This window comes from Rattus norvegicus, chromosome 1, assembly GCF_036323735.1.
Source record: "Rattus norvegicus strain BN/NHsdMcwi chromosome 1, GRCr8, whole genome shotgun sequence".
NCBI classification, from domain to species: Eukaryota; Metazoa; Chordata; class Mammalia; order Rodentia; family Muridae; genus Rattus; species Rattus norvegicus.
In genome coordinates this window covers 154,589,119-154,615,373 of record NC_086019.1, presented here as the reverse complement: position 1 = coordinate 154,615,373, position 26,255 = coordinate 154,589,119, and the positions used below count along the sequence as shown (strand labels likewise).

At 37.8% G+C, this 26,255-nt stretch overlaps 1 protein-coding gene and 1 long non-coding RNA gene across 17 annotated transcripts in view; one reads left to right on the top strand and one right to left on the bottom strand.

Moving 5' to 3' along the window:
* Positions 1 to 12,624, top strand: part of LOC134483754 (uncharacterized) — a 97,881-nt gene extending 85,257 nt beyond the window's left edge. Inside the window, exon 2 of the long non-coding RNA XR_010060656.1 lies at positions 12,340 to 12,624. This is a non-coding gene — a long non-coding RNA (uncharacterized LOC134483754). The remainder of the gene's footprint in view (positions 1 to 12,339) is intronic.
* Dlg2 (discs large MAGUK scaffold protein 2) overlaps positions 1 to 26,255 on the bottom strand; it is a 2,051,694-nt gene that overhangs the window by 1,300,865 nt on the left and 724,574 nt on the right. The gene's annotated exons all lie outside the window — the stretch shown is intronic.

Genomic DNA, 26,255 nt, shown 5'->3' with positions numbered 1-26,255 from the left:
AGTTAATGTCACAGACTTTAATTTCCTGATTAAAAATTACATTAATCACTCAATAGACTTCCCCTTGCTTATTGTGTAAATGTTCTCATGTCAGTGGTATCAAGCTTTGGCATAAATATCCCCTGGAGAGTTTGCAAAGACACAGGCTGCTGACTCAAATATTGTGTCAGTAAATGTGCAGTGAGCCTCAGACGTTACATTTCTTACAAGTCTTCAGGAGGTTTGCATGATGCTAGTCTAGCCCTGGAAATGAGGCTTTGAGAGCCACTATTCTGAAGGCATCAGTGGGTTTTAATACTATTATATCACTGCTGTGTGGAAATCTAAAGGATTCATGAATTTCATCAAGATTCCATTGATTTATACTGCTGATCGATCTGCTGATGTTACTCTGGGTAAAGCATACCTATATAAGCATAACTACATGGAGATGAAGGTTACCCTTAGAAAAAGAGGAGAAAGGGTGCTATCTGTATGCCAGGGATGAAGAGTCCAGCACTTGCTGTGCCTGTCTTGTTTAGAAAGTTGAAAAGGTATGGCAATAAGCACTGTTAGCATGCATCTTACAACTCTGTATCTTAGGTATGTGGGTGAATATTACATGCTTTTCTATGATATAGTGTATCCTTGCACTATTAATTATCTTAAAATACTTAAATTGAAAAAATAAAATATTAATTTAGATATAATAGATTTTTGAAAACTTTGCAAAGTACCCTCCTAAGAGCATGAATGAATTTCTAATTGTCTCACCCATTCTGCTGACTAAGCGGTTCTTGGTATCTAGAATGGCACATAGTAGCTAGGAGGTTGCCATCCTTACTCTATGAGAAATTTTATTTTAAAATAAATTTAAAACCATTGGAAAGCATTATATTTTTCATCCCATATAAAACCTATGGTTGAATTAGGAAACAGCTAGAAGAAGCTGAGGAGGAGGGCAACCCCGTAGGAAGATCAGCAGTCTCAACTAACCGGGACTTCTGAGATCTCTCAGACAATGAGCCACCAACCACAGCAGAGGACTGCCTGGTCTGGCCTCAATGAGAGAAGATGCACCTAACCTTCAAGAGACTTGAGGTCCCAGGGAATGGGGAGGTCTGGCAATGGAAGGGGGCTGGGTCATGCTCTTGAAGACAGTGGGGAAGGTGGAATCGAATGAGGACTGTGGGAGGGTGAACTGGGAGGGGATAACTACTAGACTATAAAAAAAGTAGTAAAAATAAAGACAGTTATAGTTTAGTAATTCTAATACACTTTTCATAATATATATTGTCTTATAATCAAAGTACATAATCATTTTAATAGTTTCACATAATATTATAAACTAATCTTACTTTATTACTCTAGTACTTGGTTCACCAGGAAAATGTTCATTCGATATATCATTATTTACTTAACCACTTCTCTGGAAGCTTCTTATGTTTTCTGCCAATATTATAAATAATGTTATAGTAATCACTAATATATGGACAAGTTGTTCCTATAAAATCTTCATTATCATAACTTGCTATATTCCTAGTATACATTTCCAAAATTGATATACTTGGATCAAAGGCAGCTAAGTGTGTTTATGATTATTTTCACCTGCTGTATCCACATATATTTATAGTGAATTAAACCATGTGTCTGAATATGCAAGACACTCCACTCCAGTAACTATGAATCTTACCTCAAACCTAATCCTAATGTAATAATGCTAGACAGATTATAAAAGTCATAATATACGATTCATTAGTAAAAAGAGCACACTCATTGGGTTTGTAGGGTGATCCAAGTATTATCTTAGTATCCAAAATGAATGATCTCTACTTACAAACCATTCTGTTTGATAGGCAGTATTATATCAATTTAATCAATGTTAAAATGAAAGTTCTTGATGTTAGAATTTGAACTCTGGTCATAAATTGGGCACAGGATTCAAAGTTCATCATCTTTGCCCTATTCCACTTCTTTCACCTATCACCAACTTTTGAGATTTGAAGCCCACAGTCCATAATTTCATAATAAGAGTAGGTGATTTTTAAAAGCTAATTATTATCACAAACATGGAAGGATAAAAACACAGTTCATTTTTTCTCTGAAATAAACTTTATTTCATCTGGTTCTGATATGAATCTCCATCTCTAGAGTAATGTTAGAGCCCAAGACATCTTGTTGTTGTTGTTGTTGTTGTTGTTGTTTGTTGTTGTTTGTTGTTGTTGTTTGTTGTTGTTGTTTGTTGTTGTTGTTGTTTGTTGTTGTTGTTTGTTGTTGTTGTTTGTTGTTGTTGTTTGTTGTTGTTGTTTGTTGTTGTTGTTTGTTGTTGTTGTTTGTTGTTGTTGTTGTTGTTGTTGTTGTTCTACTTAGCCTCTGTCTCAACTGCCGTTCTTATGAAAGTGATGAGTAGTAAGTGATTCTAAGAATGTGATTACTGAGACTGCAATGAAAAAGGAAAAATCAGTATTCCTGAAGCCTTAGGATTCTCAATGGGAAAGTGTGTGTGTGTGGTGTGTGTGTGTGTGTGTGTGTGTGTGTGTGTGTTATTTGCATATATCATTATATGTGTGTCTTTATAGATCCATCTGTTCTACTACATTTTAATGAATTAGCTCTATCCAATGGTCAAACACAAAAAACACAAAAGGCAAACAATTCAGGAGAAGTATGTATGTGACTGGGTTTGAGAATTATAATAGAATCCTAAATAGCTGTGTAGAATTTTATTGCGTGAATAAGAAATGTGGTTGAATATAATGTAAAGCTTCCTTTATGCAAGGGGAGGGAGTTCTAGTGATCTGCCATGCAATATAGTACTGATGATTATTTATACGATACTAGAGATTATCTGTAGTGTATTCCTGGGAAAGCATTTGTGAAGGTGGATCTGAAGTGGAATGTTCTTGCCACAGAAATAAGAGGAGTGGATGCTTTCTCCAATTTCTTTATGGAGGCACTCAAACCTGTGAATTTTCCTCTTAACACTGTTTTCATTGTATCCCACAGGTTTGGGTATGTTGTGCCTTCATTTTCATTAAATTCTAAAAAGTCTTTAATTCCTTTATTTTGTCTGTGACAAAATTTTCATTCAGTAGAGTACTGTTCAGCATCTGTGTATATGTGGGCTTTCTGGGTTTTTTTTTTTTTGTTGTTGTTGTTATTGAAGACCAGCTTAGTTCATGGTGATCTGATAAGATGCATGGTATTATTTCAATCTTGCTGTTGAGGCCTGTTTTGTGACCAATTATATGGTCAATTTTGGAGACGGTACCATGAGGTGCTAAGGAAAAGGTGCATTCTTTTGTTTTAAGATGAAATGTTCTATAGATTTCTCTTTGTATAGTAGATTGGAAGTGGTTAAGACAAAGAGATTTGGGGCAAATCAAAATTGAATTCAAAGCAGGACGGTGACAATGAGATAGCAAAGTGTTTGAGAGTTTGAAGAGACTCTCATGATTTTGAAGCAGAATGAACAGGACTTAGTAGTTCAGGTGAATGTCTACATCTGGAAAGTTAAGAGAGCAGAGCTAAGGATGACTTTCAGCTTGGGAAGGCTTTTGGAGTAAGTATATATGGTTGACTATAGCCATTACCATCAGTAGAAAAGATGAGAGTGAGTAGATGGAAGTGCTTAGATGGAAGCTCTCATTTAAAGCTGGATACCCCTCCGTGACATATTGTCTATTATTCTTGGACATAAGAACTCTAAAACCTTTATAATAATAATAATTTATAATAATGACTGTTGTATAACAGTTTCCAATGAGACTGAAATATTTCATTCTGTAATGAAATTCCTTAAGCACAAAGGCAAACAACTCATAATAGCCTCAGGAAGTTCCTGAAGCTGACCAGACTCACTAGGCCTTTTCCTTCCAGAGTAAATAGTAAACACAGACTCCCTCTCAGAGAAAGAAAAGAGCCAAGCTGCAAAGGACATTCTCAACTTGGGTACAAAGAAGACTAAGACCAGTTCAGTTGATTTGAAGAAGCAGAGACCAACCAAATTGTCTTGGAAGAGATTTAAACCAACTGAGTCACTTGGAAAAGACACTCTCCAAAAATGTTGAGCCACTTGCAGGCCATGCAGTGTGCTCCAAGTTTCCTAGCTGTTGTGACCTGTCACCTGTGCTGTTGTAGGCTTTGGTGATACAGCTGTCTTTGAGTCATTTCTGCTCCTGTATGTAACCTCTCAGCCATATTCCTATAAGTAACCCCAATAAAACTCATGATTCATCAGAAAAAGAAAATAAGAGGAGGAAGAATGAAGGTGATAGCTGCTACAGTTTTTAACTTATTTGTGGTAAGTATTTCATCAAAATGCATATGTTCAAACACACAATTATCTACATTAAATAGTTCTAGTTGTTTTTAAATCAGTCATATCTTAATACGCATTTTTAACTGAAACATAAATATTTAATGTTTGACTTTTGAATACATTAACATTATGTAACAAACATTATTGTATGTAATCTGTTTTTATTAGATATTTTATTTATTTATATTTCAAATGTTATGCCCTTTTCCAGTTTCCCCCCTGGAAAACCTGTATCTCATCCCTCCTGCTTCTATGAGAGTGTTCCCTGACTCACCCACCCACCCATTTGCCTCCCACCTCCTGCCCCCTGCCCTGGCATTCGCTTATACTGGAGCATAGAGACTTCACAGCACCAAGGGCCTCTCCTCCCATTGATACCAGATAAGGCCATCCTCTGCTACATATGCAGCTGAAGCCATGTAACTCTCTTCAGCTCCTTCAGTCCTTTCCCTAACTCCTCCATTGGGGTAAACGTGCTCACTCCAATGGTTGGCTGCAAGCATCCACATCTGTGTTTTTCAGGTTCTGAAAGAGCTTCTCAGGAGATAGCTATATCAGGCTCCTGTCAGCAAGTACTTCTTAGCATCAGCAATAGTGTCTGGGTTTGGTGCCTGCATATGGGATGCTCTCCTAGGTTAGTCAGTCTCTGGATGGTCTTTCCTTCATTCTTTGCTCCATACTTTGTCCCTGTATTTCCTTTAAACAGGACCAACTCTGAGTTAAAAATTTGGAGATGAGTGGGTGGCCCCATCCTCCAACCAGGGGCCTGGCCTAACCTCTGTACATGATCTCTACAGGTTCTCCCTCCCCTTTGTTGGACATTTCAGCTAATCTCATCCCTGTTGGGTCCTGGGAGACTCTTGCTTTCCTGGCATCTAGGACTGTCAATAAGCTTTTTAAAAAATACAACAATAAATTTGGATTTTTTTCTTGAATACCCTTTCTTCTACTCATTCATTATTTGACATTTGATATTGTTACATGACTCAGTGTCTTCATCCATGCTTCTAATGATGACCTCTATCTGTGGAGTATTAATAACACAGTCCTCAACATAATGTACATATTCTAGCTACCTTTGTCATCATATTTTACTTGTATAATGGAGGTTTATATTAATATACAATGTAGTCTCCTTATATACTAAAAATATATGTACAAATAAAATATGTATGATGAGAATCTATGTACATTCCTACTATATGTCTGCTCATATACAGATCCACATGATGCATATATATACATATAAAAATAAATGTATATATGCATTCATTTCACATAAGTGAATATTCAAAAGAGACAAAACCAAATATATTAGTCATTATATGTGTTTATATATATTTGTTTATACACATGCATAAATCCATCTTTCAATGTATTATTGCCCTATTTTACAGGTAAGTGTTGATGATAGTGGTAGATTTAATGTGGTTAGTACATATTAGGAAATATATTTTGGTTGCACCATTTGACGTATTACTTACATGAACACTTTTCCTCTTGCTTAAATTAATTGCAAAACCAAATGATCAATATGCAAACAACATGCAAATCAAATAAATATGCATATTAATGCCTTTTTAAAGAGCCATTGCATTTTAAGAGAGATTAAAGCTCCACAGAAGAAAGTACAGATTTTATTATTCCAATCACAGAGTTAATCAAACAGCAATTACTATTATGATACTTTTAAAAATTATGTCTAGCAGTTAACACCAGAATATTCTCAGGAACCCTGTGATCAAGAAATAGAGCATTAGCATGAAGATGAGGAAAGGGTTAATGAAGGTAATGGAGACTTGAAATACAGATGTGGATGTGTGGGGTCAAATCTTTTTTGCTTATTCCTTGTGGGAATCTGATATTTCTGATTTTTATGTTTCTTTTTTTCTGTAAAAAAGAGGAGAATCACCTTCCTGGAATTATGCAATGGCTGAAGAGATGAGTGATGCATATTATTTGTCTGGTATATCTTCAGATGCTGGATTACAATGATAAACAAAACACACAGAAACTCTGTCTTGTAGTTTACAAGAAGCCTGCAAATATTTTATAATAATTGTATAAGAATAGTTGGGGACTACCCTAAGAAAAGGCAATGTTAGTCTTCAGCTTCCTATAGACAGATAAAGCATGAGACACCTACTCAGTTATATCCATGAGACAGGTTTTCATAGCGAAGAAATGGTTGATCTGATTGTAGAGCCACCCACCCACAGAATAGAGATAAGAGTTAAAGAAAAAGGTTTCCAAAGATCACAACACTTCTCTAATCAGCCTACATCACATCTCCCCAACAGTGAACATGATGACATTAGTCTAAGTAGATTTGATGATTATTAGAATAATTAAGTACTAGTGAAGTCTACTTGCCACCCCAACTCATTTTGGGTATCTGCATGGTAACTCTGTCCCTATCTCACCATTTTATGCTGCTTGTAGAATACGAGTAAATTGTGTCTTTGGTTCATAGAGTTTTATAGTTTAAAACATTTTTTTCTGTACTAGAAATGGGCAAGCTTAGTAAGATATAAACTCTAAGCCTGAGCTTTGGTAGGATGAGATTGGAGGTTCAAAGGGATGAAGAAAGGCTGTCCTGTATGCAGGAGAGGCAAAAGTCATTTCGGACCAGAAGACACTCTATGTTGGAAAGTCTCTAAAGATAGTCTTTAATGGCCACAGATAATGGAGTACATGTTCTCACATAGTCCTGTTTCACAATGCCCCAGGGGCAGTGTGTGACCTACTATATATATAATACACTATATATATAATACACATAATATATATATATATAAGTACTTCGGATTATTATGCTTATGCCTTAATCATTTCAGCTAACCTCCAAATTGGTGCTTTAGGGAGTTCTGAAGTCTCGGCATTAGATTCCACCTCCATACCTGAATGGATAGTTGCCCAGAAAGACCATACTGAGAGCAAGTGAAAGGGTGAAGTACTGAAAGAAACCTCCTCAAATAAAGCAGAATCCTCATTGCCAGCATCTGAACCAATCTTTCAAGTTAAGTCTAGATCTAGTTCTGTGTGCAGGGGAAGAGACCAAAATTTAGGACAAAGAGCTACCTAGCCCGAATCAGTCAACCTACACAAGAAGCAATGAGACAGGGGTTGGTTGAAGGAACTAACTTTGTAGAATAGTTTGCTAAAAAATAAGAATAGAAGCAGAATAGCACATCATTCATTTACCAAAGACAGAGATACAGTGACTTTTCTCTTATTTTTATTGGATTTTTTAATTTATATTTCAAATGTTATTCCCTTTCCCAGGTTCCTGTCCATAAAAGCCCCACCCCATCCTGCTTCCCCCTTCTTCTATGATAATACTCCCTCATCCAATCATCTACCCCTTCCCGCCTCCCCATCCTGACATTCTCCTACACTGGGGTTCCCATGCACAGCGTATACTCTCAAATCTCAAAACTTTCTCACCATTCAATCCTATGTGTATTTATATATGTATACATATACTTACACACACATATATTACTCATTATATATATATGTATGTATGTATGTATATCCCTTACTACTGATTCATTCTCACATATTAACATATTCTCCTTCATGCTGTGATTTAGTTACCACACTAATGGTAGTTTTTGTCTAGATTGAGATAGATTTATTTTTGTTCTTTCTTGCTCTGGAGTCTTTATACTTATGGGTTTCTCATTTTTGCAGGGGATATTCTTTTTTATTCTCTGTGATTCTCTGTGTCTTGGATAAAATTCCATTTCCTCATACAGGCCCTTTCTGACTGTACACTCTTCAAATATAATCCATCACAATTATCTAAGATTTCCTTTAGCGGACAGACAACAATTGGCTATGGTTATAGTGTTTGTGTGCTTGGCTTGCTCTGGTCATCTTAGAAAGCTTACAGACAGGCGAGTTGCATCACTGTAAACTTTTCGCTGTTGTATTCTCTACTCATGTAACTAAAACATTTTTTAAACATTTAGTAGGCAGAATGAATGAAGAAAATAAAGTTGCAGCATTTTTATTATGGCTCTCAATATTTCCAGAAGAGATATCTCTTTATAAAAACATTAAAGTTCTGATTATACCTTCAGGTGCACATTTGTTCTCATTTCATTCTTTGTGGGAAAGGCCATACCTTTGTGACTAATTGAGATATTTAAGCATACAGCTTAACGTTTGGCACATAAGATGGACTTAGATAAGCAAGTCTAACAACACTGACATTAAGGACTACTCTAAGTGCTTTAGAGATATTAGTTCTTCATAATAGCTAGACAGAATGTTTGTAATTGTGATGTACTAGCTAACCAGAATTTCCTACCTAGTGTGTAGTGTCTTCCAGACCACTGAGAGACCCTGATTCAAAACATATGTAAAGCATCTGAGACATGACGGCTGAGATTGTCTTCTGATCTCCACATGACCACTCATATATGCACACTTACGCATACATGAGCATGCATGCACATGCAGACACACACACACACACACACACACACACGCACACACACACACACACCCAAAAGTGGAAACACAGTGCTCATACTTACAAAAATACTAAATAATAAAAACGATCTGAGAAGGTACTTACATTCATATTACATTTCAACACATAAAACATTGATGTTTTGTTTTAGTTTTTCCCTTATATAATCACAGTTATTAGATCTTAGGTGATTTATTTTGACTTTTCAGAGGTTTAAATATCTAAATGCTGAGGTCAGGTTCATTTCAGAGCTTTAGTAAGTTTTGAAGTCTATATGGGCCAATAATACATCCAACCAAAACAAGAATGTGGATGTACTGAATGTTGCCTTTAAATAAATCTGAAAAGTATTATTTCTAGTTTCCAAATTTCCTGTGAGAACAAGAAAACAAAAACTTAAGTTTTTGCTTTCTTCACTCTCGTGAGGATTTCCCTAGCATATCCATCTAGATGTAAAATTTCCAGGTCATTAGACCTTGATGCTTAACGTGTATATCTCACACACATTTAAAGATATATACAATTAAATATTTAGAGTCTGTACCCTTTTCTGGAAAGTTCCATGAATCATATCTTTTTAGGTCTCTCCTGTTTTCTCCATCCTCTCTCTTGATGATTTTGCTGTCTTTGAGCTCTAATTTGTGTGTGTGTTTGTGATTTTATTTTATGTATATGAGTGCACTGTCACTCTCCTCAGACACACCAGAAGAGGATATCAGATCCCATTACAGACTGTTAACAGTCACCGTGTGGTTGCCAGGAATTGAACTCAGGACCTCTAAAAGAGCAGTCAGTGCTCTGAACCACTGAGCCATCTCTCCAGACCCCTACTTTTTGTTTTTATTTTAAGTTTCATGTAAGTCTTAAAAATGTGTCTCACTGACTTCTGTGTTTGTTATGTTCTGGCTTCAGTTTTACCTCTTTCTAGACAATTCAGGATACATATTTTTTAACATCAACTGGAATGATAGCTAAGCAAAATACATATTTTTTAGATGACGGCTATGTCCCCTGAACAATTTGAAGATATTACAGCACTGACTTTAGACAACCACTCTAGTCGATAGAAATATTTATCCCATTTAATGATGCTCATCTGAGCATAGCCATCTTTCCCTCTCTGCCCATTTTATTCTGACATTTTCTGTAGTTTTGCTCGGATGCATTTGCATATGCAATCGTCTTTGTTTTTGTGCTCCGGGGGAATTATATCTCTTAGAATTCTACATGCAGAAAAATGTTCATATTAATAATACAAGAGTACTTAAAAATAGAGCATTTCACGTCACCAATTCCCAGAACAATAAACAGAACATGGCCCCCACCCCAGCAAAGCCCATGAGGGTGGTAAGTCTGAGACTTTTAATTAAGAGATGTGATGGCCATGTTAATTTATTTCTTTAGAGTCCAGATTTCAGGTCTGCATGTACCTTTTGGCTCAATGGTGAGACCACCTGCAGGAAATAGGAGCTCTTACTGCCACTAAGGGTAAGCGTCACTCATTCTGTTTAGTTGTTCTCCATGGAGTTAGGGATCATAAAGCACAAAGGGGACCCTGAAGGAAACTAGGCCAACAGTTCCATGGAGCAAAAAAGCTTTCCGGAGATCCTTGACCCCAAGGCATCAATCAGCATCAAAGTAATATAATTGCCGATGGAACTTCATGTAATTCCAATGAAAGTCTAAATCTTGCTTATGTTTTATTCCACAAAGAACAAAAAAGCAGCAGGCTCGTAACAACGCAACACTGAGTGTTTCTGGTTGTAGTTCTTGTTCATAAGTGGAGTATTGAAAAGGGCAGGCATCAGTCTGACTGTGAGAAGTTTCACCACTTATGGTATATGTTTTCCATCCGAGATTCAGAAAACAGTCAGTATTTCTGATCATCTCAAATGCAAGCTACTAAAAATATGATGCTCTGGTACATACTTAAGAATTAATAACCTTAAAAATGTTGAGATGGAGATGGGTGGGTAGAATTGTTCCTGTCTAAAGGAAACGCAGGGACAAAAAAATAAAGTAGAATCTGAAGGAAAGGCCACCCAGAGGCTGCCCTGCCCTGGGATCCTTCCCATGCGTAGTCACCGAGTCCTGACACTATAGCTGAACCCAAGATGTTGTTGCAGACAGGAACCTGGCATGGCTGTCCTCTGAGAGGCTCTGCCAGCATCTGACTAAGACAGATGAAGATATTTAGAGCCAACCATTGGTCTGAGCCCGAGGACCCCGATGGAGGAGCTAGGGGAAGGACTGAAGGAACTGAAAGGGGTGGCAACCCCATAGGAAGAACAACAGTATCAACCAACCCCATCCCTGAAAGCTCCCAGGGACTAAGGCACCAACCAAAGAGTATACATGGGCAGGTCTGTGGCTCCTGTTACATATGTAGCAGAGGACTGCCTTGTCTGGCCTCAGAGGTAGTGGATGTGCTAAGTTCTATGGAGACTTGATGCCCCAGAGAAGAGGGATGCTAGAGGAATGAGGTGGAAGTGCGTAGGAAACGCCCTTTTAGAGGCAAAGGGGAGAAGGGATGGGGTGGAGGGTTCGTAGAGGAGACAACCGGGAAAGGGGACAACAGTTGAAAGTGTGTGTGTGTGTGTGTGTGTGTGTGTGTGTGTGTGTGTGTGTGTGTGTGTTTAGTATATATGTGTGAACGGGTGTTCATGCAGGTCACTCACATGTCTGTGCTTGTGCAAAAATAGGCCAGAGATAGACACTGAATATCTTCATTAGTCACTTCTTACTTTACTGTTTGAGACATGATTCTCTGTTTGAAGTCAGCATACATCAGTTGGCCAGGTTAGCTGACTGGTGAGCTCTGGGTGTCACCCTATCTCTGTGCCCCTTATCCTAGATCAGGGTTCCAGAAATGCACATCTATAGCTGGCTCTTTTATTTGAATGAAGGAGTGTGATTCATATCCTCATGCTTCAACAGCAGACACATTTACCTTCACCCCAGCCTAAGCTAATTATATGGAAATAAATTAAATATAGCATGATTTATGGTTACAGTGGTATATTTACTGGGAAAAGCTAGCTCCCATGATTCTGTAAAATAAAAAGAAAACACCATAAGTCAATTAGATTAGTGAGGATGAAGCACAAAACGACTTGGCTGAAACTCCGTAGCTATTCCACACCAGCCGTTTAATTTTAAAATTACTAATAGTCAAGAAAATTTCCCTCCATAAAAAAAATAAAAATAAAAAGTAAGTTGCCATAGCAACTCAGTGCTAGAACCTCCACACAGGCCAAATTTAGAAAAGCCATACTTACTGTATGAACTATTTGCTTGGTACAAAGAATGAGAAGAAATTAGATTTTTATTGCACCTAGTCTGCATCAGGTTTGCACACTTTCCTCGTTAGTTATCACAGGAATTGGACCAAAAAAGGGCATCATTGTCTCCCAAGTGACAGGTGAAGAATCTGAGGTTCAGCTTGGCCAGTCACTTCCTACATTAATTGCAGGCACAGGCTTCTGAACAGAGGGTTGCTGAATCTGTGTTTATAAGAGCCATTTCACCCACACTGGGCTTTCTTGTCTTTTTCTAGAATACGAACAGACACTGCTGCTGTTTGAAAAGGCAAATCGGACCGATGACTACACGAAAGAGAAAGCATGGACGGCAAAATGTCAATTCCTCTACTGGCTCTGTAACTCACAGGACACTTGACGGGCTGGTGCATTTGTCCTAGCGGACAGAAAGACTAATGAAAGAAGCAGCTGAACAATTTTTTTATCTGTCTTATTCAGGCATACTAATGGCTACCAACTTTCTCTCAAAACAGTTATTTTAAAAGTAAATACATATGATTAATCCTAATTCCAATTCTAAACACTGTGTCATGTCTTCTTACTCATCTGAGGAATATTTATTTAGTGCCTGTCATGTATCCAGCTTTGAGCTATGTCCTAGGATTCACAGGAAATCTTCCAGGAGTCCAGGAGATTTGGTTACCTGGAGATCTTTAGCAGAGAAAGAAGGAAAGCTGGCTGACTGAGTCTCACAGAGATTTGGATCTCAGTGGGAGTTAGATGATCCCTCTCATTTAAAAACACCTCACAGAGCCTGGGAGTAAAGGACAGAAATGTATGAATTCCAGAGGCTGGTGATTGGGCCTCACAACCTCAAGGGATGGGAAATCCTATTGACCTAGTTTGAGGTAACATCAGTATTGGGGATTAGCCCAGTCATCACTTGTGTGTTGATAGGATGAGGTGAACCGAGTTCCAGCCTACTTCCCACAAGACATTAAGGAAAAGTACCTCTACCAACCGCCCACAGTCTGTGGAATAACACCCAAACTTCTTAGTCTAACTTTGAACATTAAATCGCCACCTGTTTTATCTTCTGTCTTGGATAAATTTTACTATAACTAGGGCAGAAACAACTTGTCTCTCTTTTTTTAATGTCTCTTATCTCTACTCAGCTCTTCCACTGGCAAGATTGGAATGAAATTAGTACTTCTAGGGTTCTTCAAGGATGAAATATGACAGTATATATAAAGCCTGTGCAGTCACACATGATGCTACAACTTCTACCATCAACATCTTTTCACTCAGCAAGACATTGTATAACTAGACTATTTTTTCCAGAAAATGAATACCATACCCAAGGGAAATACGTTATAAGTGATTCTGAACTCAGCTTATTTATAGACACTCAAGTCGATTTATTCACTCTTACTTCCAGGCCTGGTCCCTGCTTACATTTTCTTTCTGTCCTCTCCTTCCTCTCTGTGCATCTGTGTAGTGCCTGTATATAGTTTATGCACATGTGCGTATGTATAGATGCACATAACTAAGGATAAAGGAGGACTTCAAGTTTCCTGCTCCATCACTCTGATTTCTTCTCTTGAGACAGAATCTCTCTCACCAAAACTAGAGCGAGGCTTGTAGCCAGCAAGACCCAGAAACACCCACTCCCTGTGTCCTATCAGCACCCTTCATACATACACTTAGAGAGCTGGGGTTACAGGCATGTTCACACCATGCGAAGTTTTTTCATGGGTTTGGCGGATTGGTACTCAGGTCCTAGCAGCTGCAGAGCAAGCATTCTTACCTGCTGAGATGGCTCTCTAGCTTCTACATTCCCTTTTCTATCTTCATTGTTAAAACCAAATCTGATATTAAACTCTGCTATCCATCCATGGACCTTTGACTGCTCTACAGACTGATCTTTTTACTCAAATGTTAACACACATATTTCACATATCTTTTTATTGTATTCTTATGCAAAAGCCCCTTTGAGGGCAGCTTCTGTTTCATCTGCTCTGTTTTTAAACCTCTCTGATCAACCACCTCATACCATTCCTCTCTAGAGGGGCTTCTGGATCTAATGGTCCGCTAATGCATTGAAAGGTGGCCAGGAAACATTGGTTTTATGATTTTATTAATTAATGGCCTACGTTGGTTATATGTTTAAAGCTACTGGAATGGCTATTGATGAAGTTTGATGATCCTCAGTCAGCCAGTCACATCCCTATACTATGTTGAGTCTCCAACATTTTGCTCATGGAATGTTCCCACCTGCTTAAATATGAAAAGCCCTGTTACCACGTAGCTCACATACCTTTCTGCACTTGAATGTGACCCCCTCCTCCCATACAATGGGCATGGTTTGGTTTTGTTTTCTGGTTAATGGATGTGTTTCCTCACTCTGTTTTTGTTTTGTTTGTTTATTTCTTTTGCTTTTTGTCTTTGACATAAGTACTCTTTTAATGTGGAGAGTGGTTTAACAAAAATACTAATTTTAAACATGAAGTGCTTTATTCAACATTTAAATTCTGGACAGCCTTGAAATCATATAGTTTGATCCTTACCAAAATACATAAGGATGGTACATTACATTCTCCTTTCTCCCAAAGGATACTGACATTCAAACTTTCAATATGTCCAGACAATAACAAACAATTTTCTTGTTTGGGTTATAAAGGCAAGAAGTGTCTCTTATAATTAAAAGTCACAGCTCTTCCAAGGTAGTCACGATTTGCTAGCCAAGAAAGACACAATCCATACCGAAGAAGAATTATGCATGAGCTGGGGCCGAGAGCTACACTTGGGTAAAATCCTCAATTACTGTAGCTTCATTAATGCATCTCAGTGCCTTACTGCAGAGCGACTGTTCTGAATAAATTGTGCTCTCATGCATACACTCAAAGAAATGACAAAATTCTGAATGAACAAGCAGCCAGAACCCAAGAGATATTCTGCAGGCCTCAGTTATTCAGAATTTCCCATATTTGTCACAATAGGAGGAAGATGAACAAGGCAATATCATGAAACCATAGAATCTCAGGGTAAGAATAAAGTCTACAGATGATTTAGCTAACCATCCCCTCCTATGTTCCTCCTGTATCCCATTGTCTAAATTTTTGTTATAATAATTCCCATGAAATGGTCACAGATGATTGCATAAGCAATTCCAGTCACAGAGGCCTTGTCTCCCAACACGTTCCTATTTATTAAATCATAAAATTCTCTATGCATCGCTGGCACCCGCCTTCCTGATTATGCTCTTGTGGCCACATAGTCATTTTAATCCTTTCTCCAATAATGGACCTCTCAATATTTAAAGGGCTGTCACATATTTCACCCTGTAAAAATACATACAGAAATGCCAAGGAAAAGAAAATCAATGAGAATGTCATGACACTTGCATAAGAGGAAAACTGTTAGGAACCTAGAACAGGTGGGTCCACCAGAAAACCTCATTGGTCTCCTTCCTTTGAAGAAACGCAAATTGTCTTTTCTTTCATCTTCTGCCCTGTATCAAATTGATTAGGCTATAAAATCTCTTACACACACACACAAACACACACACACATGCACACACAGGCACACACAGGCACACAGGTACACAGACACACACACACACACACACACATACACATTCACTCACTTCTTTTTCACCTTTGTGGCTACTATCATTGACCAAGCTAATTTTCTCTTCTCCTTTCTCAAAATTATTCTAATTTTCTCATAGCTAGTCACCCTACATCCATGGTTGCCTGCCTTGATTCAAAATTGCAAATTGGATCTCATTATACTCCAGATTTAAATCCTTCAATGAACTCTTGCTGCACATGGGACTGAGAACAAAGTCCCTAATAAAACCTCACGGTTCTACTTTTCCCAAAGCCTTCCTGTAACTTAGCTTTTGCAACTTCTCCACTGGACTCTTGGAGCGGATCTCTGAGAGCAGTAGAGTTTAGAGTGCACATTTGAGGAGGTAACTGAAAAGAATCATCCTAGGGAGAGAGAAACAGAGCATATGTCATCACAAGCCAGGGAAAGAGAGAATGTCTTTTGAGAACTCTCATTGCATTCAAATGCCAAAGAGGGACAGAATAAGGTGAGTTTGGGGGAATCTATGGTATATTATTTGTACAGATAGGGTCCAGCAAAGGAACTGCAAACAGGAAGTGAGGGACCCAGGCAAAGAAGGTAGGAAATTCCAAGAAAAATTAAAGATAGAAAATATATGTACTTCTATTTTAGATATGAATGTTCTATTTGAAAAGAATACCTTAAAGAAACTAGAGCAAACAAGATTCCTGGCAAGGGAATAAGAGAAGAGGAAGTTAACACAGTATCACATATAAAAAAACTACCATGGCACATGGTACAGAGCCCTTAATGAGTACCACTCTCTTATGAAATGTGCTCCCAAGATAGAGGAGGGGGATCTTATGAAAGAACAATTTCATTACTAGGGCATAGCATACTGTGGATTTAAGGGAGCTACCCATGAAATGTACATTGAAGTCTTAAACATTTACTAAGCTGTGTTTTAATTGTAAACTAGTGTGCATTAGATGTGTTCTTTGAGTTTTGCCAGCTGTGTATTATATAAGGCTGTTTACTGTGCCTCCATATTTACCCAGACTTCCTTCTTAGCTTCTCAAGATAAACCAAAACTTTGACCAATTATTCGTATTTACTGACAACATCTACAGATTGTACCAGTAAACCATACTGTTCTCCAGTAGTTAGAGTCACTGATTTAAGAAGGTGTTTTACACACACACACACACACACAGACACACACACACACACACACACACACACACACACACACACACACACACACACACGGGAGATTCAGATACCTCTAGGGACCAAGATTAGAAAGAGCAGTAGGGCTGTAATCCCCAGGAAATTTTCCATTGTTATTATATAAAGAGAAAATTATGTCTGAGAAAAATATTCAACATCTTAAAATCCTGTGTTGTGGGAAAGATTAGAAAGGAGAAATACGACAGATAATTTAGGTCTGAATTATACATAGCACTCATAATATAACTTTGCACAAGGTATCTATTCCTTTGGCACCTCAATTGAAATTCCTGTAAATCCAGTTGTTTGACTCTTAATCATAATATTGTGGAAGATATTAAAACAGAGTTAAAATCTTGACACAGTTTTTGTAATACAATAGGCATTAAAAATTCTATTGTACTTTTTCCTCTGAAAACAAGTATAAAATATAATTTCCTTCTTTCATAAAAAAGCAAATTTAAGAGAGCATAAACCTATAAAAGCAATACCAATATATTGTAGATAACATTAAATCCCAAACTATGATATCAAATGAAAGAATAGTCCATTGCAATTACTTTGTAGAAATAAGCGGTAAGCATGGGGGAATATGATAAAAGAAATGTAATAATTATTTTCCTCGTTTCTTCTTTTTTCTTTTTATAAGGTTATTTTGTAAAATGTGACTCTCATAGAATATCTCTCATATTCCCTCTCTATGACTTCATATAATTTAATATTCACTACTGATAACACGATAAAACAGTTAGCGAGGAACGAATTAAAGCTGGAAGCATGAGCCAGGTAGATGGACCAGTCGGTAACACTGTCTGCCAGCCAAGCTGAAAGACGGCCTTTGTTCCAACACTGTAGTCTACAACCAAAGGAAAAGTTGACCCCTGAAAGTTATCCTCTGCCCTCAACATGCATGTTGTGGTACAGGTGTGCCAGCAAACAGACAGACAGTCTGACAGACAAACACACACATAGCCATATATACATATGGATTTCCATGCAGACACACACAAATTAAAAGTTTAAATGATGAAACATACATAATATAAACCTAATCAGCCTTCATTTCCTCTCAAAAACTTGCTACTCATAAAGTTTTTTTTTGAGACTTTGACCAAAGTCTCCTTTTTCATGCAGCATCTCTGGCTTCTCAGAGTGAGTGTCTCAGATGCTCCCAGATGCTCTTCTCTCAGTGTTAAACATTCTTATCTCAACAGAGTATAAGCTTATCAACAACAAAGACTGGATGTGTTCATTTTTATCATTCCTTAGAACAATGTTTGCCTACAACCACAAGCCAATAAATATTTGTGAATATTCTAGTAAATAGGTCAAAAGTTACTCAGTAGTCCTTTTTGCTTACTCTCCTGGACCACAATTGAACAGTTAATGATAAACCTCATAGCCTTCTGAATTGTTTCACATCTTAATCATGTTTCTTCAGTACTACTCATGACCTCCTTGAGATGTGACCCACAATATGTATGTAGCTCTTGTTTCTATTACCACGTTGACTAGTGCAATGGCAGAGGAGAGCCAATGAGTACTTGCTGACTGAACTACTTTTAGGAGGTAATTCCTCTGACAATGATGAAAGGACTTCATTTAGAAACAGAACATATTTCCCATGTATGTGCTGCACTCCTCAGCTATTATAATGGTATTCTCATTCACAAAAGCATTCACCACATTCTCTTAAAATTCCTTCCTGAAAGCCATTCATGCATTCTCTTCATTGCTAGGTTGACTGACAAACTCATCTGATGACTCTCCTAATGGCGAATCACAAAAGATGCCTGAATTTAGAATACCGTATATCAATAGACCATGCTCTGCCTTTTCTGCCACCCTGCATAGTTTGTCTCAGTATCTTATGCCTTAAAATATTAGGTTTAGCATCAAATTCAAGGCATATAATAAAATATAAATGCAAGTTTAATAAAAATGAAGACAAGGGAATTTCCCCAAAGTCAAGTAGTAATTGGATTATCTGTCCTGTAAAGAAAGAATGGTGAAGAAATGATTAGTAGAAAGGCAGAGTTCCATCAGAAAGGATACTCACTCATCTGTCTTTCACCTAAAAAATACTTACTGAACCTACTGTGTGCTTTCTATTATGCTGTTTGCTAGGATAAATATCTGAAATAACCTTTGCTTTATTATCTCTGGTGTGTCAGGGGAGGTACAATCATGTAAACACAATATAATGTGAGAAATGCGACTGCATGACATGGGGTTGCAAAGCAAGATGCAAGAGGACACAAAGGCTCAATTCCATTGACATTTGAAGGTCAGAGGAAAAAAAATATATATATCCAAAGTATGCAAAAGATAGAAGGAGCTCAACAAAAGGAATCTGCTAAGAAAAATAAATGGGAATTAGAACATGGAAGTGGGTTCAGAGCCTGGAGGGATGGAGCTGTGGGTAAAGATGGTTGTTGTCAAGCCTATAGACTCAAGTGCCGACTGAAGGACTCACACTGGAAAGATATTTCTTCTCCTCTGGCCTGAACATGCATGCTGTAATGGACACACACACACACACACACACACACACACACACACATGCACACACATACACACACACTAGATAACTAAATGTAATGTTATAATTGTTTAAAAACTGTTCAAAAGCAGAGAGAGAGAGAGAGAGAGAGAGAGAGAGAGAGAGAGAGAGAGAGAGAGAGATTCAGTATAGCTAGATTATTTACAAATGCACTCTGGTATCTTTGGTCACTTCTGATACCACTGGTCATTCTTGTTTTAGTTACTATGGATACTTTACTATCACACTACTGGTATAAACTTGTACCCAAAAGAGGTTTAAGAAACATTCCTGAATTGTGGCTCAATCCTCCTCTCTTGAGAAGAAATGAACACTCCTGTCTCATCTCAGATCTTGCTCGTTCTCCACCCCTTCCCTATGGAGTCATTAGCAATCACAACTTGACAGTTGAATTTGCTAAACCTTTTTAATGTAGATCCTTTCATCAGAGTTTAAAAGCTGACCTTTCGTTTTTCAGTCCTGTCTGTTTATATGGATGCAAAAGTTCACAATTCCATTTCTAAAAGCCTGCAGCCTAATGGATTTTCCAATTTCATTCTTCTAATAGATTCTGACCTAGTGCCAGCTCTTGTCATTTAGACCTTTCCTAAGGGCATGTTCTTCATCTAAAATTTCCTATTTGAAGAACCCAGACAATTTTCCTCAATAAACTTCTCTATTCTTATCCTTTACAAAGTCTCTACTTGATCTTGAGTAGGCTTCTCCTCATATTCCAGCATACATTAATGTATGCTAAAAAGTAGGAATCATCTGAATTGGCATAGCTTTTTTGACATTTAATTTGATTATTTTTTCATTCTTCAGTTCTATCCTCATTTATGCATCTAATACTCACTCATTAAACTAACATGTAGATTAATAATCACCATCCTTAGATGCTAATAATTTTTTTCATAAGACAACGTATCATGGATATACTTCAGTGGATGAAATCAATTTACAAATACTTCAAGGAATTAGTGTCTAATAGCATACGTTTGACAGAACACAAAGTAGGAACAATAAAGCAACTGGTAAATTTTGAGGAAGACATACATTACTATCATGGAAATGAAAACGGTCCACTCCTAGAAACCCTAGCACCTTAAGCCTCGATAAAGACTTATCTCCAATTCCAGTATTGTAGTCATAAAGCTATACTTGTATGCACATATGACGCAGCTATTAACCTTCTTGGTAGAGTTGTAACTCTGCAATAGACAAGGTGGAAACAGAATGAGAACTTGATTATTTTCAGCTACAAATAGATTCATTTGTCAGTTTTGCATTTAGCACATCATTTTTTCCTTGATGCTACCAAGCACTGAAATATAGAGGCAGACGTAATGACCACAGTGCCTAGTAATAGAACCAGTGTAACCAATACACACGTTTCCACACAATAGCCTGTCCAGGCCTTGTTCTTTTGGTAAATGTTCTCTGGTCATATGATCTTATTATTTATATCTTTGATTTTTATTGTCTTCTTCCTTTTATCCTGGCAGCTGCCACCACCATCATACATGCACATTCTGTGTTCTCTATAAACATATAATTTGGATCTTCAACAGCCTTCAGTAAGGAACTCTGACTTTTTGAACAATGCTTGACCTGCTTCATGTATGCCTGATATTCTAGCTAGAATGTAAACAAGTAATTGCAGTGGTAGGTACGATAATTGAGATGCAACTAATTACTTACAATGGAAAACAAACAAGCAAGCAACAACAAAACGGGAGTCATTGATTCAAACAAGGAGAGTCTGGAAAAGCTCTATAGAGAAAGAGATAGCATGTGAAGTGCTTCAGTATAAGGAAAATTTCCCTCATTCCCTTATATGGGAGACCATAGAGAAACTCTGTCAGCAGAGTGCTTGCCATGTAAGCACAAGCCTGAGATTGATCCCCAGATACCATGTTAAAAACAAAAAAATAAAGGAGTAAAGAACTGGGCATAGTGGCTTGTATTTGTAGTCTCAGTGAAGATAGGTACTTGCCTAGGAACTTGCTTGTTAGGCCGTCTAGCTGAATTGGTTAATTATAAACCAGTAAGAGACCTTATCTCAAAAACAAAAGAAAATAAGATAAACTACTTTCTTGAGGAGAAAAACTTGCAGCTGACCTTTGACCTCCATATATACTCATATACATGAGTGAGTACATGTGTATGATATATCTGCACACAAACCATGCACATGCACACACACGTGCACACACACACACACATACAATCTAAACTGTCCACATACACACACACATTCTCTAATGTACTTAGATGATAAAATAGTCTAAATGGTAGCATAGTTATATGAAAATCCATAAACATTTGGAGGGGTGACTTACAGAACACATAAACACTTCCAAAGTACTTGGTTTAAATATTATTCAAAAGGGCAGAAGTACTCAAATAGGTTTTTATTCATAACAAATACATCATAAACTTTTCTTTGTCATTCTCATGAAACAGCTCCATAAAACATACTAAGCTGAAACAACAAACTAAACTGGCACCAGGATATGACTTCCCCTGACTCTCTCTGTATCCCGATTGCACACTCATAATCAATCAAGACATGTTCACTAAGTCTGGGCGCAGAATTAGAATCCTTCCCCCTTTGCTTTCACCCCTTCCTTTCACTGGACATTTCTGTAAGACCTACTTTATTGGAATGAAATCTACTTCCAAAGTGTTTTGTTGGGTTGTCATTCTGTGATATAACTACACAGAAAATTCTTTTCTAGGCTCTGCATCTGAATATGCAGAACCTTATGATGCTTCTCTTTCTGTCATGTTTTGTGATCATCAGTGAGTTAGGGAGCTCTCTACTTTTGGTCAGGGAGTCTGCATACATTTCACTTATCTCGGGTGTCTTAGAATTTCTATTGCTGTGATCAAATTGTATGACCATAAGCAACTTACAGAGGCAAATATTTATTCCCATTAAATTTCTATATCACAGTCCCTGATCAATAGAAGTCAAGAAAGAAACTCAGAACAGGAACTGACACAGAGGCCATGGGGGTGGGGTGTACCTTATTGGTTTGTTCCTTGTGGCTTGTTCCTTGTGACTTTCGGTAGTATCTAACACCACCAACCAAGAGGTGGCACCACTCACCACTCGCCACATGCAGGGCCTTCCCAAGTCAATCAGCAGTCAAAACAATGAACAATGAACTTGCTGATGGAGCTATTTTCTCAATTAAGATCCTCTCTTCCCAGATATGTGCATAGATTAAGTCAAGTTGACATGAAAACTATCTAACATCTCAGATGACCATATATTTGATTATAGCCTTAGAAATTAATAGCAGTTTACTGATTTTCAACTAATATGGAAAAGTTAACTCAAATTACCTAACAGAAGTCTCCTGAGGAGACAATTTACATGGACCAACTCATAGGAAAAAAAGTTACCTAATCAATTTGAAAATCTCCTATAACACGGATGTAAATTAGCTATCAAAGCTGAAAATGTTTAGGGAAAAAAAACACTTCCATACATTGATTAAATTATTCACTCCATAAGCATAAGCAGTTTATAAAGGAAAAGCCCAAGACTGATTGCTCAGGCTCTCTAGGGTAAAGGAAACAAACATGTTTTTAAAAGAACTTCTCAGCTTCATAAGGTATCCTTTGCCAACCCCCTAAGGAGATACCTCAGAATCTGCCGGAGGCTGCAGCAGCGCCTGCCCACTTTCTCAGCAGCAAGAAATATGCTCGGCAGTGATTATCAACAGGGAACAAGATCAAAAGGTTGAGAGAATGATTAAGCAAGATAGGATTCCTCTAACAACCTTTTTTTTTTTTCCTGTACAGGTTCTGAATGATAGAAGCCAGGGCAATCTTAAATTGTAGTCAATTACATGCAAAATGTGTTGCTTCTGAGCTCTGTCTGTGGGAGCTCCCATTGCTCAAATCTTCTGGGCATACTGACAACAGGAGCACCATTAAAGCCACAGTGATTTGCTGCCAGGACCCCAGTGTGACCCAATGTATACCTAACCCTTCCAAATTGAAAAGAAAGAAATAATTTTAGCCCACAGATTTATGGGAGGAGACCAGCATAAAGCCAAAAAGATCTTCAGTCTTTTTATGCAAAAAGAGGCTTGAGAAAGACTTGGCCAATTGTCATTGAAGCAATGTTACCCTGATGGATGGGAAATAACTTTCATCACAGAAAGAGCTCCAGGTGATGTGAGCTTGTAACTGTGATGCTGCCGAGGCTGGTAGCCTTCTCTTGTTGTCACCAACTGACATCACCAAAAACCAAACTGCATTGTCCTCAGCTAAGAGAGCAAAGCCTATTTCTTGTTTTACTTACAAGGCAATTGTGATCAAGCAAAATGGAGGAAACGTAGCTGAAGCCTAAAGATATCTCAAAGTCTCACCTTTAATCCTAACAATCTGATGGACTAGTTATGCCACAGAGACACACACAGAGACACATATCCTGTGTGTATATGTCATGTATAAATGGTGTGTGTGTGTGTGTGTGTGTGTATGTATGTGTCCTACAGGCATATAGAGGCCAAAGGAGGACATGCTATGTTCTATATGATGACTTGCACTCTATGTTTTAGAGACTGGGTCTTTCTCTGAACCTGGAACTTCTTCTACTCAGACCGTCCTCCCTGCTTGTCTCCTTCCTCATGCTTGGCAGGCTGGTCAAGGAAGTGAGGTTACCGGGAACTAACCATGCTGGGCTTGTTAGATGAGCATTGAGGATTCAAACTGAGGTCTCTATGCATGTGCAGCAAGTGGTTTTGGTGTAATATCTCTCCATGTTCAATTATGCTATATGTGAAAATTGAAGAAGCTGGGATCTATAAGTGTAAAATGACATGTTGAGTGTGGCCCCGCTGGTAGGCAGCAGAAAGAGACTCCAAGTTTGTCTCAAACATCATTCATTTTTTAACACTATGATTCTTTAAGGTGGGGGCTGTTGTTTCTTCCTGGTTCCCATGTACTACTGAACATGCTCATTGCTTACTGGGTTCTGTGCAAAGATTTTATGAATAAATTAATATATATATATATATATATATAGAGAGAGAGAGAGACAGAAAGAGAGAGACAAAAAGAGAGAGACAAAGAGAGAGAGAGACAGAGAGAGACAGAGACAGAGATAGTCTGGCATGTAACTGTTTTCTCTACGATTGAAATTTTCTATCCAGTAGGGAAGTGCCTTAAGCAAGAAGGTAAACAAACACAGGGAAATGCCAGAAATCACCCAGATTACTAGGCCCAGCTCACTCAGAGAAGAAAAGCTATAAAGAAGGCACTGAGATCAGACCTGCTGTGTGAAAGAAGCAGAAAGCAGCAAAACCAACAGGAAAAGGCTTAGGCCAACAGAGTCATTCAGAAAGAACACTCTGCAACCTGTAGGCTGTACAGTGCTCCAGGTTCCCTGCTTTTGTGAGCTGTCTCTTGTGCTGGGCTGGCCTTTGGTGATGTAGCTGCCATAGAAACTAAGGAAGCATTTCCGTTCATCTAGGTAACTCTTCACCCACAGTCCCCATGAGTGACCCTGATCAACTCATTGGTTCATCAAGTAGGAATTTGATTGGATTTGTACTTTGGCCTTTCACTGTCTCCCTTTCTCGGCTGAGTAGCTGTATGTAGGTAGCATCATCCCAGGAAAAGTGTTGTCACACAACCCCAGGTTCAGCTCAGTCTATCTAAAAAAATAGTTTGCACACATCCTATTATCAGATATATACTGAGTCAGGTTAGAAATAAGGTATTCATTAGTGTATTAGACTCCTGACTCCAGCCTAATTTTTATTACAGTACAGTAAGAGAAATAACAGAAACAAAAGTGATTTTCCAGTGAATTAAGATCTTCCTTTTTTAAAGAATTTATGTATTTCTCTTTAAACATGTACTAGAATTGTACTGATATTAGTTAGTTTTTTTTTTTAATCTTTTGGTTTAACCAGGTTATGAATACAGACTCAGTTCCTTTGTAGAAGAATATGATTTACAGGAAGCTGAAGAATCCATGTTCACTTACCACTTTAGAGTTAGTAAGGAATCTTTAAGTAAAAATTCAGTTCGGGCAGGTATTGGAGACCAAATAACTGCCATGATTTCAGAGCCAAACTTCTTGCCCCAGCTTTTTACGGAGTAGAATCACTGGCATTGATAAAGTAAAAATTTTCAGAGGAATTGGAAATGCAGAGTGGTGGAGCTGTTAGTCAGACAGCCATAGCGGCATGATTGCTGTATAGGAAGAGAGACAAAGGTCACAGAGACTTGTTGAACCTACAAAATGTAAATGCACCGAGAGTAAGGAATTCAGCTTCCAAGTCACAGAACAGAATTGGAGGGGTATCTAGGTCATTGATGGTTCATTGAGCATGGGCAGCAAGGATGCAACATGAAGTCTTTTCCTGAGGTAGACAGATTATCCAACAACCCCGTGAAGTCTCTTCTTTCTCAAATTCCAGGCTCATGGAACAATTTCTAGAAATGAAAAGTAGTTTATACAAACTAGCTCAATGATTATGTAAGGACATAGATTTCCCAGACAGAGTTGTATGATTTATTTACAGATGAGGTCTGTAGCTTAGGATGTGACTAACATTTCGGAGATGAAATAACTACACAAAGTGATTAGGTCGTTAGGTACCAGTTAGGTATCCAACCGGCTGGGGGTTCAGTTGCTAACCAGTACTCAGATCAATTTTGTTACTTTTAATTTGATAGGTCTTTTTTTTTAAAGCACAGGACTCAAAATATTTTTAATATTCCCTTCATCTTAGCAGTATTTGCATTTATGGGAAAATACTTGTGGGAATTATAGTGATAGATCAACATAGTATAGGATTATCAAGAGAATCCTATACTTAACTACAAGCAAACAAG